This window comes from Bubalus kerabau, chromosome 16, assembly GCF_029407905.1.
Source record: "Bubalus kerabau isolate K-KA32 ecotype Philippines breed swamp buffalo chromosome 16, PCC_UOA_SB_1v2, whole genome shotgun sequence".
NCBI lineage: Eukaryota > Metazoa > Chordata > Mammalia > Artiodactyla > Bovidae > Bubalus > Bubalus kerabau.
The window spans coordinates 14,520,669-14,538,934 of NC_073639.1; the positions used below are offsets into that span (position 1 = coordinate 14,520,669).

The following is an 18,266-nucleotide window of genomic DNA, read 5'->3' on the forward strand; positions in this document are numbered from 1 at the left end:
AACAGGAACTCTGTATACATTTTTACAAGCTCAGGAACAACATATGTTTACATATATAGGTTCACTTGTGATGTTAATATCACCAAGGGACTTCAAAGTGGTTCTTTAAAAGGCACAGATTGCTAGCTGGGTAGTTGAGACTCTGAGCAGTTGTAGGAGTGTTACTCTTAGGAACTAGTTTAAAAAGCCTCCTACTCAATATGCTCTTTTTGTTACAAAACACCCTGCAAGTGGCTAGCCCACAGATTAAACAGATAAACATTATTACTTTTAATGTCCAGCCTCCAGAGAGTTCAAAATGTTTTACAAATAAATTTTACCCCTTGAAAATCCGGGTGCTGGCTACAATCTGCAGGGGAGCTGGAATCTACAGAAAAGAAAAGAGGCAAATAAAACAGGGAAAGACAAGAACAGGAGGGATGTAAACAGTTGGCTGTTAACCAAACAGCCAAACACTGACAGGCACTGGATCATTTGGACAAAATCCTAAACCTTTCCTCATAAAAAGGGGCTGCTGACACCTCCAAGTTAACATCTGAGTCAGCAACTCCATTCCCTCGGCATATAACCAAGAGAAATGAAAACATATGCTAATGCTAAGTCACTTGTCCACGCAAATGCTTGTTCTTGGTAACAGTGTTCATAATAGGCAAAAAGTGGGCTCAACCCAAATGTCCACCAGCTGACGAGTGGATAAATCTGTATCTATACAATGGAATGGACTTCCCTGGTGGCTCAGATGGTAAAGAATCTGCCTGCAAGGCAGGAGACCTGGGTTCCATCCCTGGGTGGGGAAGATCCCCTGGAGAAGGGAATGGCTACCCACTCCAGTATTCTTGCCTGGAAAATTCCATGGACAGAGGAGCCTGGTGGGCTGCAGTCCATAGGGTCGCAAAGAATCGAACTGAACAATTAACACTTTCACATACACTTTGACATACAATGAAATGGGCTTTCCAGGTGGCGCTAGTGGTAAAGAACTCTCTTGCCAATGCAGGAGGCTAAGAGACACAGGTTCGATCCCTAGGTTGGGAAGATCCACTCCAGTATTGTTGATGGAGAAGCCCATGAACAGAGGAGCCTGGCAGGCTATGTTCCATGGGGTCGTAAAGAGTCAGACAAGGCTGAAGCGACTTAGCATGCATGGAATAATTCATCTACAATGAAAAGGAGTGAAGTACTGAGGCATGCTGCAACAGGATGAGCCTTGAAAACACCATGCTAAGTGAAAGAAGCCAGCCACAAAACTCAACATGTAATATTATTCAGTATGAAGTGTCCGGATATAAATCGGGAGTGGGGTCAAGGTCTTATGGAAGGAGTCATTAAACAGTGAAGAGAAGAACCAGTAGGGGTTGGCTGCAAAATAGCAAATGGGAACAGAGGAATCCAGACAAGAAAGCAGCCTGTGCAAGCCCCTGGGTTGGGAGTCTGGTACATTCTGGAGACTGAAAGAGAAGATCAGGCATCAAGCTCAGTAAGTGAGAGAAACCAGCTCAAGACAATGCTGGGTGTTAGAGGGTGCGCAGGGGTCAGACCTAGCAAAGGCTCACAGGCCGTATACAGTGATGAAATTGCTCCATACTGAGGTATGGGGGAGTCATACTGGCTTTTACATGAATTAACTCAAATTTTATGCTAAAACAGCCTGTTTGTGGCCTATCAAACACACACTGTTCATCTGCTTGAATTTTTAAAGAAAAGGGTGCATTCACCAGAAGTGAAGAATGTCCATGTTAAACATAAAGATTCAGGAGGTTCCCCTGGTGGTCCAGTGGTTAAGACTGTGCTTCCAACTGAAGGATGCAGGTATGATACCTGGTCGAGAAACTAAGATCCAACATGCCTGGGCGGCACAGCCAAAAAAAAAAATCAATATTGAACGCCTCCCTTTCCGGGACGCCTGTGCTAGTACTCCTTCGATGATAAGACTCCCTTCCCAGGCCAGGGCTGCACTGAGCCACTGAGTTCCTGCTGACCTGGTTTGTTTCATTTTTCTTGAGACCTTGAAAGAATGTATCCCTGACTTATTTGATGTTCTTTGTTCTGACAAGACATAAAACTGTGCTGAACATCATGCTTCTTTGGAGCAGTTCCTCAGGGCTATCTGAGAGGCTGTCTTCTGGGCTATAATTTTCAGTTTGGCTCAAATAAAACTCTTTTCTTTTCCTACTGTAGATCGTGTATTGATTATAGGATTCGGGATTATATCCTAATGCTATGGGGAGACTATGAAGAGTTTTCATGGTGGTAAGGTGATCTGGTTTGGGTTTCCTCTCCGGGTGCTATGTGGGGAATGGGAATCCAGAGGGAAGGCTTTTGGAGTTGTCTGGGCAAGAAATGGTAAAGCTGTCACCCAAGTGACAGTGGAGACAGAGAGTAGTGGATCAAAATGTATTTTAGAGGGAGATTCTGAGATTTCATAGGGCTTTCCAGGTGGCGCTTGTGGTAAAGACCCGCCTGCCAATGCAGCAGACCTAAGAGACTCAGGGTCAGGAAGATCCCCTGGAGGAGGGCATGACAACCCACTCCAGTATTCTTGCCTGGAGAATCCCATGGACAGAGGAGCCTGGCGGGCTACAGTCCTTGCAAAGAGTTGGACACGACTGAAGCGACTTAGCACACAGCACACTGGGACTTGACCGCAGCCTGGATAAAGAAATGAGGAAGAAAGCGACAAAGACGGACCCAGGCTCCTGGCATAAGTTAGGTGGACAACTATGAACGCTACTGAACATCGACTGCAAAGAAAACCAGAGATAGAAGTTCATGTGGTGGTGGTTAACTGAGATGGGCAAAATCAGTTTCAATTTCAGACTCATTAGGTGCCTGAGAGAGAAGCAAGTATATATGTCAGGTGGGCACTTGTATGCTTCACTCAGTGCCTGGAAGAATTAATAATTTTATCTTTTTTTTAATTTTTTAAAAAAATTATTTATTTATTTTGATGATGCTAGGTCTAAATTGTAACATGTGGGATCTTTAGTTGTGGTGTATGGGATCTAGTTCCATTACCAAGGATCGAACCGAGGCCCCCTACAATGGGAGCAGAGTCTTAGCCACTGGGCCACCAGGGAAGTCTTATTTATTTATTTAACTGCCCTATGTCTTAGTTGCCACATGCGGGATCTTTCATTGTGGCATCTGAACTCAGTTGCGGCATGTGGGATCTAGCCTCTGCATTGGGAATGTGGAGTCTAACCACTGGACCACCAGGGAAGTCCTGAGTTAAGGATTTGAATCAATGAAAGTTGGTCAGGTTCCTCTGTCTAGATAAAACAGACGTTAACTCAGATGAAACCTTCTCTTTATGCAGGTTCCCTAGGTTCCGCTACATACAGTAGTGTCTCCCTGATGAGTCACAAAGTTGCTACCTGTACAGTCAAGTGTGGCTTCTCCTGAATCTTTGAATATATTTCAGGCAGTGAGTCAGTTAGGTTCAGATTATAACAGAAAATCCAAAGTAACACTGATTTAAATAATAAGAAATTTATGTCTCTCTTTCATCCATGAGTAAATAATCTAACCTGATTCCATAGTCCCCAGTCTCCTAGAGTTCCTGTTGTGAAGGAGGAAGGGAAAAGATAAACTGCCCACCACCTCCCCAAGCTGAATCAGCATCTTTTCTCAGCCTTCCTGCAGGTCTTAGACAACATTTTGCTTTTTATCTCACTGGCCAGAACTTAATCACATGACTACACTTCCCTGCAAGGGAAAATGGAAAGTGTGGTCTTTTGTCCAGGTACACTGCCACCCTAAATGAAATCTGAATTTTCTTACAAAGAGACAATCAATTTTGAGCCGGAACCTGGGAGCCTCTGGCTCAGGCTGACACTTTCGTCAGTGAGGTACATAGATTATAGCTATGGCAAAACATAAATGATATGATGAGAAGAAACAGAATATTAATCTTTTGAGTATCTTCCAACCTGTATTAGGCTGGTTTCTCTCACAAGTATTAAAGAGGGAAAATGCCAAAATAAACAAGAAATTATTGGATCATAACACTGAAAACCTCCCTGGAGAAGTAGGGTATAGGCTTCTGAAGTTGTCACCACTCCAGCTTTATTTTTGTATGATTCTCTCAGCTCTTCCCCCTTGTTGGTGTTACCTTCAGTCTCCAGAAAGCTTCCTTCATGAGAACCAAATGGCCTCAAAGTTTCCAGATTTACCTATAAAATAGTATCCCTTCCAGTGCTAGAAAGATGCTGCCTATCGTAATTACTTCACTCTGGACATCGAACGAGTTTAGGAGCCTGCCAAGCCTCACTCACTTAAACCTGTAGGCCAAGAGACTTGTTGGTGGTCCAGTGGTTAAGCGTCTGCCTTGCCATGCAGGGGACAAGGGTTCGATCCCGGGTAGGGGAACTGGGATCCCACATGTCCCAGCAAGGGGGTTGGGGTGGCGTGGCAGAACTAGGCGCATGCGCCAGCTATTGCGCCTGCGCACCACAACTGGAGAGTCTGTGTGCACAAGGAAAGATCCCACAGGACGCAGCAAAGATCCCGCGTGCCACAGCTAAGACCTGACAAAGCCAAAAAAATAAATGTTTTTAAAAAGCAAACCTGGAGGCTTGTCCTTCAACTAACCACTGGGGCAAATGCAGTAATTCCAAGTAGCTTCAGACAACCCAGAGGCCACCCTTTGAGTTGGGGGTGGGTTAACTCACCAAGATATGAGGATAGTACACAGTGAATTTTGTGAACTAGTAATCTACAAAATATAATGGCAATGGCTGCCCAATAATATGAAAATGCTTACTCTATTGACATGTACCCTGAAATGTACACTTAAAAATGGCTAAAATGGTAAATTTTGTAATGTGCATTCTCCACAATAAAAAAAGAAAAAGAAACAATAAAGCATAATGAAGGAAAAGTGAAAGACCCCCTTCCCATTCGTAACCAATGTTAGCAGTTTGGAGTGTATGTTTTCTTAAAGAGAAGTTATCACAGAATAATAGCTGTCTAAATGTGCTTGGTATTTTCATTACATCTGTATTTTTAAAAGAACTATTTTCTTCACAGAACCCTGTTGAGAGTTCGTGAACCAGCAATGTGGCTAATGCAATTTGAGAAATTCTATTCTGAGAGCAGCACATTGCACAAGCTCTGCTGAGAGTCCAGCCAGGATCTCTGTGTGATGGTTATCCTGTGTGTCAGTTTGACTGGGCTGAGAGCTTCCCAGAGAGCTGGTAAACATTACTTCTGGGTGTGTCAATACATTTGAATCAGTGGACTGAGTGAGAAAGATGGCTCTTACCAGTACAGGTGGGCATTATCCAACTCATTGAGGGGCTGAACACAAAAGGCAGAGGAAGGCTAAATACCCTCTCTTCCTTCTCGAGCTGAGACCTCCATCCTCCTCTGTCCTCGGACACTGATGCTCCTTGTTTTCTGGCTTCACACTTGGACTGGGGTTCACACCAAGGCTTTCCTGGATCTTCAGCCTGCAAATGGCAGATTGTGAGATTTCTTGACCTCCATAATTACTGCATGAGCCAATTCCTATAGTAAACCACAGCCAATCAATGCGCCTTCCTCTCCCTCTCCCTTTCTCCATATGTATCTATGTCTGTACCGAGCAGTGCTCAGTCACTTCAGTCGTTTCTGACTCTTTGCAACTCTATGGACTGTAGCCCATCAGGCGCCTCTGTCCATGGGATTCTCCAGGCAAGAATACTGGACTGGGTTGCCATGCCCTCCTCCAGGGGATCTTCCCAACCCAGAAATCAAACCCATGTCTTCTGCGTCTCCTGCATTACAAGGGCATATTTACCACTGAACCCCTGGGGAAGCCTATCTATACCAATACATTGATATTAATATAGTGATATCTATTGATACACAGATATTTGTTGTTTAGTTGCTAAGTCTTGTTCGACTCTGCAACCCCATGGACTGTAACCCTCCAGGCTCCTCTGTCCATGGAGATTTTCCAGGCAAGAATATTGGGGTGGGTAGCCATTTTGTCCTCCAGGGGCTCTTTCTGACCCAGAGATGGAACCGGTGACTCCTGCATTGGCGGACAGATTCTTTACTGCTGAGCCACCAGAGAAGCCTGTATATAGACATAGATATATCGTATCTTCTATTAGTTGATTATGCTTCTCTAGAGAACCCTGACTAATAAACTCTGTATCTTCCAGGACTGCAGCTGGTAAACCCACGTGGTATAGAGAAATTGTTACTCCTGCCTCTAGTAGTAACTGTCCTTCCATTATATGCTGGAAAATATGCTAGAACCAGGAAGACAACAGTGAACACAAGAAGTACAATTCATGCCCTCATGGAGCAGCAGTCTCCAGTCAGAGAGAAAGTGTGGATCAAATAATTACAAACACAAATATAAACATTTCGTGAAAATCCTGGTAAGTGCTGAGGAAGAGATGCACAGGTGTTAAACAGGGTAACTTGGCCTATCCTGAGACGGTACTGAGGAACTAACGATTGAACTGACAACTGCGGATGAGGAGTTATGGGTGGACATGAAATGGATGAGACCTGCAGAGGGAAGAAGCACCCCCAGGGAAAGGTATTCAGTCAGCAAATATTGATTTGAACTGTGGTGCTGGAGAAGACCCTTGAGAGTCCCGTGGACTGCAAGGAGATCAAACCAAACAGTCCTAAAGAAAATCAACTCAGAATACTCATTGCAAGGACTGATGCTGAAGCTGAAGCTCCAATACTTTGGCCACAGGAAACTGAAAGAGGCCCTGGGGCTAAAGCACCACGGGCTGAGCTACAGCCGCCCCAAGATGGCGCGAAGGCCCTTCCCCTCAGCTCCTGCACCAGGCTCTCTTCTTCACTCAACGACATTAAGCCTGGGTTTCAGAACCCCTCCAGGGTTCCCTGATTGCTTCTAGGAGGAGCTCACTTTTCCCAACACTCCTAGACATCATAACTTGGAAGAGTTTGGAATCCCAAGGAAGTTCTAGAACGACTCTACTTAACTAAGGATATTCAGTCAGCAAATATTGATTTGAACTGTGGTGTTGGAGAAGACTCTTGAGAGTCCCTTGGACTGCAAGGAGATCAAACCAGTCAGTCCTAAAGAAAATCAACCCTGAATATTCATTGCAAGGACTAATGCTGAAGCTGAAGTGCCACTACCTTGGCCACCTGATGTGAAGAGCCGACTCATTGGAAAAAGAGCCCAATGCTTTTGGAGAAAGCATCTTTCCTCATTGGAAAGACTGAGGGCAGGAGGAGAAGGGGGTGGCAGAGAATGAGATGGTTGGATGGCATTGCCGACTCAGTGGGCATGAGTTTGAGCCAAACTCTGGGAGCTAGTGAAGGACAGGGAAGCCTGGGGTGCTGCAGTCCATGGAGTTGCAGAGAGTTGGACACGACTGAGAAACTGAACAGCAACCTGGAGTGGGCAATGTGCTGTGGAGAGTCCTGCAAGGAATACTAAAGCCAGACAGCCTCCAATCTCAACATGTTTACAATCTAACGTGCTCGATCTCACCCGCGGGTCATTACCAAAAAAAGCACCTTGCTGCTTGGCCCAGGCAGCATGGTGGTCTGGCTGAGAAATGGATGTTCCCAGTGAAGCTGGGATGGGGGAATTGGAAATTAGTGTGTTGGCAGGGAAGGGAGAGAGATTTTCCAATTCTGTCACATGTGAGTTAAAATCCTCTGAAGAAATCTGGGACAATTATCTTTTCAAGATTGGAGTTAGAAGAACCGGGCCGGCTCAGAGACCCGGGTCAAGCACACAGGCAGGACCCTCCCCAGGTGGCATGCCCTGCCCTTGTGTAATCCTTGTTTCCCCTGCCCCAGCTTCTGGAGAGGCCTGCTGTGGAGAAAAGGGAGCTGGGTATGCCATCTTGCATTTGCTGATGCAATATCAGCAGGCACTCCCACTGCCCTTGGGCCCCTCAGGCAAATGCTGCCCTATTACCTATAACATATGGGTTAAACAACCCAAGCCAGTGGCCTTGCAGTATCTTTTATCCAGAGAGTAATTGTTTTAAAAAAAAAATGTGGAGGAAGAAGAAGAGCTCTAAAGAGTATGTTTCTCCCCACTAGCCCAAGTGATCCTGGCATGACCCAGAGAGAGCTTTCCTCAGGGTGACCTTCAACCAGGCAGTTACTCTGTCACTAGAAAGCTGATCTGCCATGAATAGGGGCATATTCTCAGAGTCCATGGGCACTTCAGTAAAATAAAAAATGAGAACATATAAATACTCATGTCTTCTGATGCAATGATTCCAGACCTAGCAATTTGTCCCAAGGGGAAAAAAGATTTATTTTGGCTCCGCCATGTGGCATGCAGGATCTTAGTTCCCTGACCAGAGATTGAACCTGTGCCCCCTGCAGTGGAAGCAAAGAGTAAACCTACTGGACTGCCAGGGAAGTCTCAAAATAACTTTTTTAGATATACACACTTAAGGCTATTTGTTGCAGAGGAAAATAAGGAATCAATCTAATAATAGAAAATATTAAATCAGCAGATATCAGCTCAGCAGACTCACGTGTTCATGGGCTTTGATGCCACTGATATGATCATGTTTTTGCTCTCGGTAGTGGATACTGGAAGGCTGCCTTCACGCCCACTTCCCCAGAGCACTCTGATTTCCACCTGGGTGATCATTTTCCCACAAAACACAGTGTCTTGGTAGAATGCTTGTGCCTACTTCATACCAGGAAACCCAAAGAGAGCTGTGGAGGCTCCTTCTGCTAATCCCTCCTCTCAGGCCTGCCACTGCCAAAGGCTGGGCATGTGACTGCCCTCAGCCAACCACACTCTCTTTCCCAGGACTTTGACTCTTGAGCCTAGGAAAACACAGACCGGCTTTACTGTCTGTCCAGCCAAGTGTGTCGAAAGAGACCTGCTGCCTGGCAGGCTACCCACATTCTTATTCCCAGGATGGTTCTTCAGTCTTCCTTTAGCACCCCACATACTTCGCTTAAGTTGCCAAAATCAGGGGGTGTTTTTTTCGCAACCCAGGAAGAATGGTATTTACCTACATCGGCAGTAGAAGACAATGGACCTTTAGGGACATTGTAGGGCACTTGGAATTGGTTATCTGGCTGAGCTAGAGTAGAAAACTGTTTGTTGTTTACTTGCTAAGTTGTGTCTTTTTGCAACCCCATGGACTGTAGCCTCCCAGGCTCCTCTGTCCATGGGGTATTTCCAGCAAGAATACTGGAGTGGGTTGCCATTTCCTCCTCCAGGGGATTGTCCTGACACAGGGATAGAATTCTGGTCTCCTGCATTGCAGGCGAATCCTTTACCGACTGAGCCACCAGGGAAGCCCAGTTATCTGTTGGAGCATCTAATTCCTGGCGCAAGGCTCCACTGCACTTTCTTGTTCTGCCTTGTCAACCACGAAGTCCTCATATTCCAAAATGTGAAGCAATGAGATGACTGGGCCTCCACGAGCCTGAACCTTGAGAGACTATGAGAAGCAGATACACTCATTGACTTGCATAGATTAGGTAACTTGAGTAAGAAATAAACTCTTGTGGGGAGTTGACTGTTACCATGGTATAGCCGCTCCTATTCTAACACAGAAGATTTCCAAGACCTTAGGAAGGGGGAAGAATGTCGCTAATAGGATTGAATAATACATGCAAGAGAAGGCCAATTTTCAAAAAATTTCAAGTTTTCTTTATTTAATGGGTACAGAGATTTGTTTAGGATGATGACAGAATTCTGGAAATAGTGATGATGGTTGAGCAACATTGTGAATGCTCTGAATGCTACTGAGTTGTACACTTAAAAATGGTTTCAGTGATAAATTTTATGTTTTGTATATTTTGCCACAATTAGAAAATAACCCCAAGTTTTTTCTATCAAAATCTTCCAGTAATGCTATGGGTTGGAAATATAGGCATTCATATATTGTTGTCGAGAAAATAAATAGGTACTTCTTTCTGGATGAAATTTTGGTGATAAAAACAAGGCCTTTGATAGGAAGCCCTTTGATTCATTTATTCCTCTTCTGGAAATGTGACCTAAAATTAAAAAAATAACTTACAAAGTTTTATATAAAATTATAATGACTCCAGCACAGTTTTTAAAAACTAAAAATGTGAAACAGTGGGCCACAGGGGATTGGTCATATAATTTAAGGTATATTCATATAATTGAACATCTATTTCTGCTTTATTGACTATGCCAAAGCCTTTGACTGTGTGGATCACAATAAACTATGGAAAATTATGAAAGAGATGGGAATACCAGAGCACCTGACCTGCCTCTTGAGAAACCTGTATGCAGGTCAGGAAGCAACAGTTAGAACTGGACATGGAACAACAGACTGGTTCCAAATAGAAAAAGGAGTACGTCAAGGCTGTATATTGTCACCCTGTTTATTTAACTTATATGCAGAGTACATCATGAGAAATGCTGGACTGGAAGAACCACAAGCTTGAATCAAGATTGTCGGGAGAAATATCAATAACCTCAGATATGCAGATGACACCACCCTTATGGCAGAAAGTGAGGAGGAACTAAAAAGCCTCTTGATGAAAGTGAAAGAGGAGACTGAAAAAGTTGGTCTAAAGCTCAACATTCAGAAAACTAAGATTGTGGCATCTGCTCCCATCACTTCATGGGAAATAGATGGGGAAACAGTGGAAACAGTGTCAGACTTTATTTTTGGGGGCTCCAAAATCACTGCAGATGGTGATTACAGCCATGAAATTAAAAGACGCTTACTCCTTGGAAGGAAAGTTATGACCAACCTAGATAGCATATTGAAAAGCAGAGACATTACTTTGCCAACAAAGGTCCGTCTAGTCAAGGCTATGGTTTTTCCAGTGGTCATGTATGGATGTGAGAGTTGGACTGTGAAGAAGGCTGAGTGCCAAAGAATTGATGGTTTTGAACTGTGGTGTTGGAGAAGACTCTTGAGAGTCCCTTGGACTGCAAGGAGATCCAACCAGTCCATTCTGAAGGAGATCAGCCCTGGGATTTCTTTGGAAGGACTGATGCTAAAGCTGAAACTCCAATACTTTGGCCACCTCATGCAAAGAGTTGACTCATTGGAAAAGACCCTGATGCTGGGAGGGATTGGGGGCAGGAGGAGAAGGGGATGACAGAGGATGAAATGGCTGGATGGCTTCACCAACACGATGGACATGAGTTTGAGTAAATTCCAGGAGTTGGTGATGGACAGGGAGGCCTGGCGTGCTGTGATTCATGGGATCGCAGAGTCGGACACAACTGAGCGACTGAACTGAACTGATGAACCTATTTATAACTGTAGTACAGACGAATGTTTAATGAGGAATACTGGAGAACTGCTCCAATATAATCTTAAGTGAAAAAAATACAAACCTTTGTTCTTGAGCAGTGAGTTCCTAGATATAAGTTTGGTTTGACAGTATTGATTTTTGTTTGTTTGTTTGTTTGAATTGTATTTATGTATGTGGTTGTCTAGGGTCTCAGTTGTGGCATGCGGGCTTCCATAATTACATGAAAACTCTTAGTTGTGGCATGTGGAATCTTAGTTCCCCAACGTGGGACTGAACCTGAGTTCCCTCCGTTGCACGGCAATTCCTAGCCAGTGAACCATCAGGGAAGTCCCAGTATTTATTCTTAATGAATGTATGCTGACTTTCTGTTCATGAAATTATTTTCTAAGATTGTTAACCATGGTTGCATGATTACAATTAAAAGTTCTCTAAATATCTCAGGATACAACTTTTCTGGGAATAAAAACAAACTCATTAAAATAAATTTCAAGAAGATCTCCTCCTGTTTCTTACCTTTCTTGCATTTTGGTTCTGTCCTGCCATAACTCGTTTTCCTCTTTCCATCTGAAGGTAATTATTGAGAGAAGAATGGAGAAAAAGAGAGTTTCATTAGTTCTGCTTCTCTGTTATCTTTTTCACATTACATCATCTTTCCCCAGAGTCTTTGTGTTTTTGTTCTTGCTATGAACATGACCTTAAAAGGACCCTTTTTGTCTTTCTGCTATTTTTCACATCTCTAAGCTCATTCTGGATCTGCTTTTTCAGATATTGCTAGTTAAGGGTCGTGCTTAAATAACATACTGCTCACTGGTATTTAGATAAATGTACACATCTATCCATTATCTCATGTTTTTGGCACAGTAGAGGAATGCGTCTGCAGCCACTCCTGGTTTTTTGAAGATATTGCTCTTTCTTTCTTGTTGGAGTTATTATGTTTTACAGGTTTCATTTATTTGGTCGTGCCCAGTCTTAATTGTGGCATGGGAACTCTAAGTTTTGTCATATGGGGACTGGTTCCCTGACCAGGGATGGAACCCAGGCTCCCTGCACTGGGAGTGCAGAGTCTTAGCCATGCGTCCACCAGAGAAATCCCCCTACTGGAATTATTTAAGACAATCATCTTCAACTTGACTTACACGGACCCCAAGAGTATGTAAAAATTTCCCCAAAATTACTTTTGGCAGGGAAAATTTTATTTCCAGATCCCCAGTTTCCATTTGGTCTTTTGCCTAAAATTGATCTGTTTGAAAAGCTATCTTACAAGTTCTCCTGCCCACCTCCCCATTCACAATAACCCTTTTCCCAAAGAAGAGGAGAAGGCAGAAAATCATACTGCAAGTTCGTTCATCTGCGTCCTTGTTCTGAGATGTAAGATTCTCCAGGATAGCTGGGGGAAATTTCAAATATTTTTTCTGGAAGCCTTCTGTAATGATTAACCCACCAAAGTGCTTTTGTCTTTCCCTGTCTTTTGCACATTTCTGTTAAAAGTAACAATGGCCTTAGCAAGTGTCCCATTGAGGTATTCTGAATATGTTAAGGTGAGGTGGTAGGAATGATGACAGTTTTCCTTTATCAACTTGCCTCTCCCATCTTCAAATATAATTAGGGAATGCATGATCCTTGAGGGAGAAACACATGAAAGCAAAGAAAATATCCTTAAGAAATATTGAACACTGGGACTTCCCTGGTGGTCTAGTGGTTGGGACTCTACTCCACTGCAAGAGGCGTGAGTTTGATGCCTGGTGGGAGAACTAGGATCCTGTACGCTACAAGGTGCAGCCAAAAACTAATAACAAAACAAAAACAGAGAAAGAAATATTGAACATTAAAAATGATTCTCCTCTTTGAACAGAAGCTTTTTTTTTTTCTCCTTTCGGTCTCTCCTCAATATTCCACTCTAGAATGTGTTGTCAGCTGTAAAGAATGGAAAGAAAAGCACCTTTGAACAGAGTAGTCATGCTGATTCTTTAAAGTATAACTGGAATGTATAATTGCTAAGATTTTTGAGACATGATGAACAAACCCTGTGCAGAAAAAGTTCACGTGATTTATTTCAAAGTGTTTGCATTATTTAAAAAGGTAGTTAAAACTTATTAAATCAGTTCATAATGGGAAATATTGATTTACTGACTCAATCTTTCTGGACCTCAAGATTCCTCTGTAAAATGGGGATAATAATTGTACCCCTTCACTGAGGTTTCTTTTGAGATTAAATGAGTCACCCTGTAATCTCTGCAAAACATGTAGAAGAGTGCCCGGTGCAGAAGAAGGGCTGCCCTACTGCCCTGCTCCCCTTCACCAGTCTGTATTTCCTCTTCTCTTGGTCCATACTCACTCCCTTGATCATCTCACCCACCCTCCTGGCTTTTAATATCATCTATGTGCCAATGATTCCCAATATATACTTTCAGCATCTGCTCAACCTAGAACTCCAGATTCATACTCAACAGCCTCCTGGACCTCTCCACATGGCTATGTACTAGACATCTCAAACTCACTCTCTGCAAATGGACTCCTGTTCTTGCCTCTCCGCAAGCGTTTCCCGTCACTCGACGTCTACACCATCCTTCCAAGTGTTCAAGCCACCAGAACGTGGAGTTAATCTGCACTGCTTTCTTTCTCTCCTCCTCCACATACTGTCTGTGTTCCTGCAGAGATCCAGAATCTGACCACCATTCACTCCCCCAGCACTGCCCTCTGCTGCAAGCCACTGTGGCCTCTCTTCGGGGTCACTGCCACAGACTCCACCTGGGTTCTGCCTCTGCTTTGGCTCGCTGATAGTCTGTCTTCAACAGGTCAGCCAGATTGCTTCTTCTAAAGAGAAAACCAGGAATTCCCTGGTGGTCCAGTGGTTAGGTCTCACAGCTTTCACTGCCAGGGCTGGGGTTCAATCAGGGTCGGAGAATTAAGATTCTGCAACCCACATGGAGTGGCCAAAAGAAAAAAAAATCAAGTTGTATCTTTCTCCTGCTTAAAATTCTTCAGTAGGTGCCCTCCCATACAGAACACAATAACAACTTTTCAAAAACTACATATGTATTCCCGCACATACATATTCATTTTTTAAAAGACTGTATAAATATGCATCAAATTGTTGGCAGGGGTTATCTTAGGGTCGTAATATTACATGTGATTATTTAAAACTATTTGCCTTTTGACCCAACAATATTACTCTTAGTAATTTGTCTACAGGAAAGAATAGGATATGCCCAAAGATATATGTTCAAGAATGCTAGTCACAACAATATTTACACTAGGTAAAAATTGGAAATAGTTTAAGTGGTTAACAATAGGAAAGTACAGTTGACCTTGACTAATTATGGGGCTAGGGTTGCTGACCCTCCTTGAAGTAGAAAATCCGAATAAAACTTCCTGTCGACCCAGCTCTCACGTGGTTCCTCCACATCCACGGTTCCTCTGTATCCACAGTTCGGTATCCTCAGAGTCAGCCAACAGTGGATGAGGTAGTACTGTGGTTCTTCCTGTTTGAAAAATTCTGCACGTAAGTGAACCTGCGCCATTCAAATCTGTGTTAGTCAAGGGTCAAGTGTAGCCTAATCAGTTACATTACAGCAAATGATGGATTAGCTGGCATGGTTGACCTTATCTTTTAAATTTTTAAATTTATCTATTTATTATGTATTTGGCTGTGTCAGGTCGTAGTTGAGGAACAGGGGGTCTCTGCTGCATTATGTGGGATCTTTCGCTGCAGGGTCTTTCGTCGTGGCACCCGGGCTCAGTAGTCAAGGTGTGATCTCAATTAGTTCCTCCAAAGCAGGTGGGATCTGAGTTCTCCGACTAGGGATTGAACCTCCGTCACTTACATTTCAGGGTGGACTCTTAACTTCAGGACCACCAGGAAATCCCTGACCGTATATATATATTTTTAATTAGTAACACACTTTTAATGAAAAAAGATTATGAACTAACAGTACAGTCTGATATTAACTTTGCAAATTAAAAAATGTATATGAAAAGAGAGAAAAAGACAGTAAGGATATGCACCAAAATATCAAAGGACGTCATCCATAGGAAACAGACACAGGTGGTGGCCGTGGCCTATTAGCAAACCTGCTTGGAATTCACAAACTCAGAGCAAATGTGCAAATTCTAATGAGCACTTCCTGCACATTCTACTATATCAGCTTAAGCAACCGTCTCTTTTATAGCCTCTAGATGCATTCAGACAGTATATCACATAAATAAGAAGATATTTAAAACTGAATTTATGGTAACAAAAATGATTCTTATACTACATACTTAGCAAGTAGAAAAAATAAATACATCCCCTAATACTTCAAGGAATTTAGGCCTTTTAAGTCTTGCCAGATCAGAACAGGTTAAGTTTTTTTTTTTTGCAATGACTGATAAGAGTTTCCTAAGCTTCTTATCAGTTTTTAAACTGTTTGAAAAGAGTAGCTACAAGTGCAGGAAATAAGATGCTTGGCAAGCTCGGTGACTAATATCCAGTTTCTAATTTACAGTTTGATTTTTAAACGTTGAGCTTAAAAGTTAGTTCTTAGAATTTTACGTTTCATGGGTTTCTTGTTACTTATGGAATGAAGTGATCAAAGGAAAAGAAATTCTATATTCAAAACTGCATTTCTTTTCTATTCGGCCTCAGAGATCTTCATCCAAGAACACACTGATACGATTCAGAAGTTTAAGAAGTCATCTCTCTTTCTTCTTTACATAACTGAAGCATAGGTACTATTCAAGTTACCAACTCATTTTCACTGACAAGGAAAACAAACAAGTGAAAAACAGAATACGAAGTTCCTAAGTAGCAGAAGAAACCACAAGGCAATCAGAAATGACCCAAAAGCCAAGCTTGCAATTTTTTTCATGAATTTAGTAATAAGGTCAACCACAAAAGGTGTCAGGTATGCAATAAATAGGCTGGCTTCAGCACATTCCTTTGTTTTACCACTTGCTTTTGACATTAAGGCAAGGAGACTGCCCTTAAAAACCCACATATTGAATACTGAGAACATGACATTTCACCAGACTTTGTTGCAAAACTAGAATTGTGTGAGAACATTGCCACTTTGTTCTTTTGGAACATAAAGCAGAATTTACCAAACAACGGTCCGCATGAAAGGCAGGAAGATCTGATTATGTGCTTATGAGCTTACGGCTTTCTTCTTTATTTTTTTCACCTGGCATTCTTTGAGAACAAACTAAAATTCTCTTGTTTTCTGGAGAGAAAGAGAGAGAGGTAGAAATTACCTAATGTAGAACATGAGCTTCTATCAGTATCAAAACAAGGAAATCAGCTCCAGGCTTAGTTGGAGTGAATGTATGCAGAAGGCTAAGGGTGCCCATTTGGTTTGTCTGCATAGGTGGGTTGAGTCTATATACCACACTTGTTGTTTTTGCTGTTGTTTAGTCACTCAGTCATGGCCGACTCTTTGCGACTCCGTGGACTGTCGCCCACCAGGGTCCTCTGTCCATGGGATTTCCCAGGCAAGAATGCTGGAGTGGGTTGTTAGTGCCTTCTCCAGGGGGTCTTCCCGACCCAGGGACTGAACCCCGTTTGCTGCATTGCAGGTGGATTCTTTAATGCTGAGCCACCTGGGTGTATCTAGCAAATAAAAAAATCAAAATGGTAATGACATCAGTAAAAAACCTCTCTAAGAGAGAGAACAAAGAGAAAATCATTTGCTCCTAGATATTTAGTCAAATCTAAGGTGGAATTTCTCTCCCTGAATTTACTATGGTTCTCCATTAGGAATTATAATGCTTTGGAGGGTGTTACAAGAAAACTATCCTAAAGTCTAAGTTGCTTGTTTTCTTCATGACAGTTAATTTTATTTACTTTTAAAATTTAAAGGGTATTTACTTGTTGAATTTACCTGTGCCAAGTATTTTGTTCTGACATTTGAATTCTTAGCTGTGGCATGGGGGATCTAATTCCCTGACCAGGGACTGAACCTAGACACTGGAAGCTCAGAGTCTTAGCCACTGGACCACCAGGGAAGTCCCAATGCTTAATTTTAAAATTAAGCTTTGCACAAAATAGAGAATAAATATTTCACTGATTGAAAAATGAACAAATTCCAGCTCAAGTCTCTCATCCATCAATAATGCAAAATTAACAGATCTGCACCCTCTGTGTAGGTAGGGGCTACTTCAGTGATATTTGCAATCACAGAGGAGTGAAAGGAGCACCTGTTTGCCAATATACAATCATCAAAGGCACACAAATAATTAACCCTAAACAAACTGAATAACTCTTATTTGGCCCCTAGATACATCCTGAAATTAAAAAGGCTTACTATTGTCAAGTCACTAAGTTGTGTCTGACTCTTTGCCATCCCATGGACTGCAGCACCCTAGGCTCCTCTGTCCTCCACTATCTTCTGGAGTTTTCTCAAATTCATGTTCACTGATGCATGGACATGAATGGATAGAATCAGTGATGCTATCTAACCATCTCATCCTCTGCCACTCCCTTCTCCTTTTGCCTTCAATCTTTCCCAGCATCCCCTTTTCCAATAAGTACGCTCTTCGAATCAGGTGGCCAAAATATTGGAGCTTCACCTTCATCATCAGTCCTTTCAATGAACACCCAGGACTGATTTCCTTTAGGATTGACTGGTTTGTGCTCTGTGCAGTCCAAGGGACTCTCAAGAGTCTTCTCCAGCACCACAATTCTAAAGCATCAATTCTTTAGTGCTCAGCCTTTTTTATGATCCAACTCTCACATCTGTACAGGACTACTGGAAGAACCATAGCTTTGACTATATGGACCTTTGTCGGCAAAGTGATGTTTCTACTTTTAATACAATGTCTAGGTTTGTCATAGCTTTCCTTCCACAGAGCACTATAGCAGCAGCATCTTTTAGGATTTTAAGTAACTCAGCTGGAATTCCATCACCTTCACCAGCTTTGATCATAGTAAATGATTCCTAAGGCCAACTTGACTTCACACCCCAGGATGTCCTGCCCTAGGTGAGTGACCACATCATTGTGGTTATCCAGGTCATTAAGACATTTTTGTTAGATGAAAAATGAAGGAAGGAAATGGCACCCCACTCCAGTATTCTTGCCTG

The 18,266-nt window shown here is 42.7% G+C and overlaps 1 long non-coding RNA gene across 1 annotated transcript; it reads right to left on the reverse strand.

Moving 5' to 3' along the window:
- Positions 1-253: 253 nt before the first annotated feature.
- LOC129630320 (uncharacterized) lies at positions 254-15,017 on the reverse strand. The gene is made up of 5 exons (XR_008703640.1): positions 14,551-15,017; positions 13,710-13,859; positions 11,725-11,775; positions 5,264-5,450; positions 254-367 (listed from the first exon to the last, which is right to left on the reverse strand). It is a non-coding gene; the product is annotated as an uncharacterized LOC129630320 (long non-coding RNA).
- Between the last annotated feature and the right edge of the window lie 3,249 nt (positions 15,018-18,266).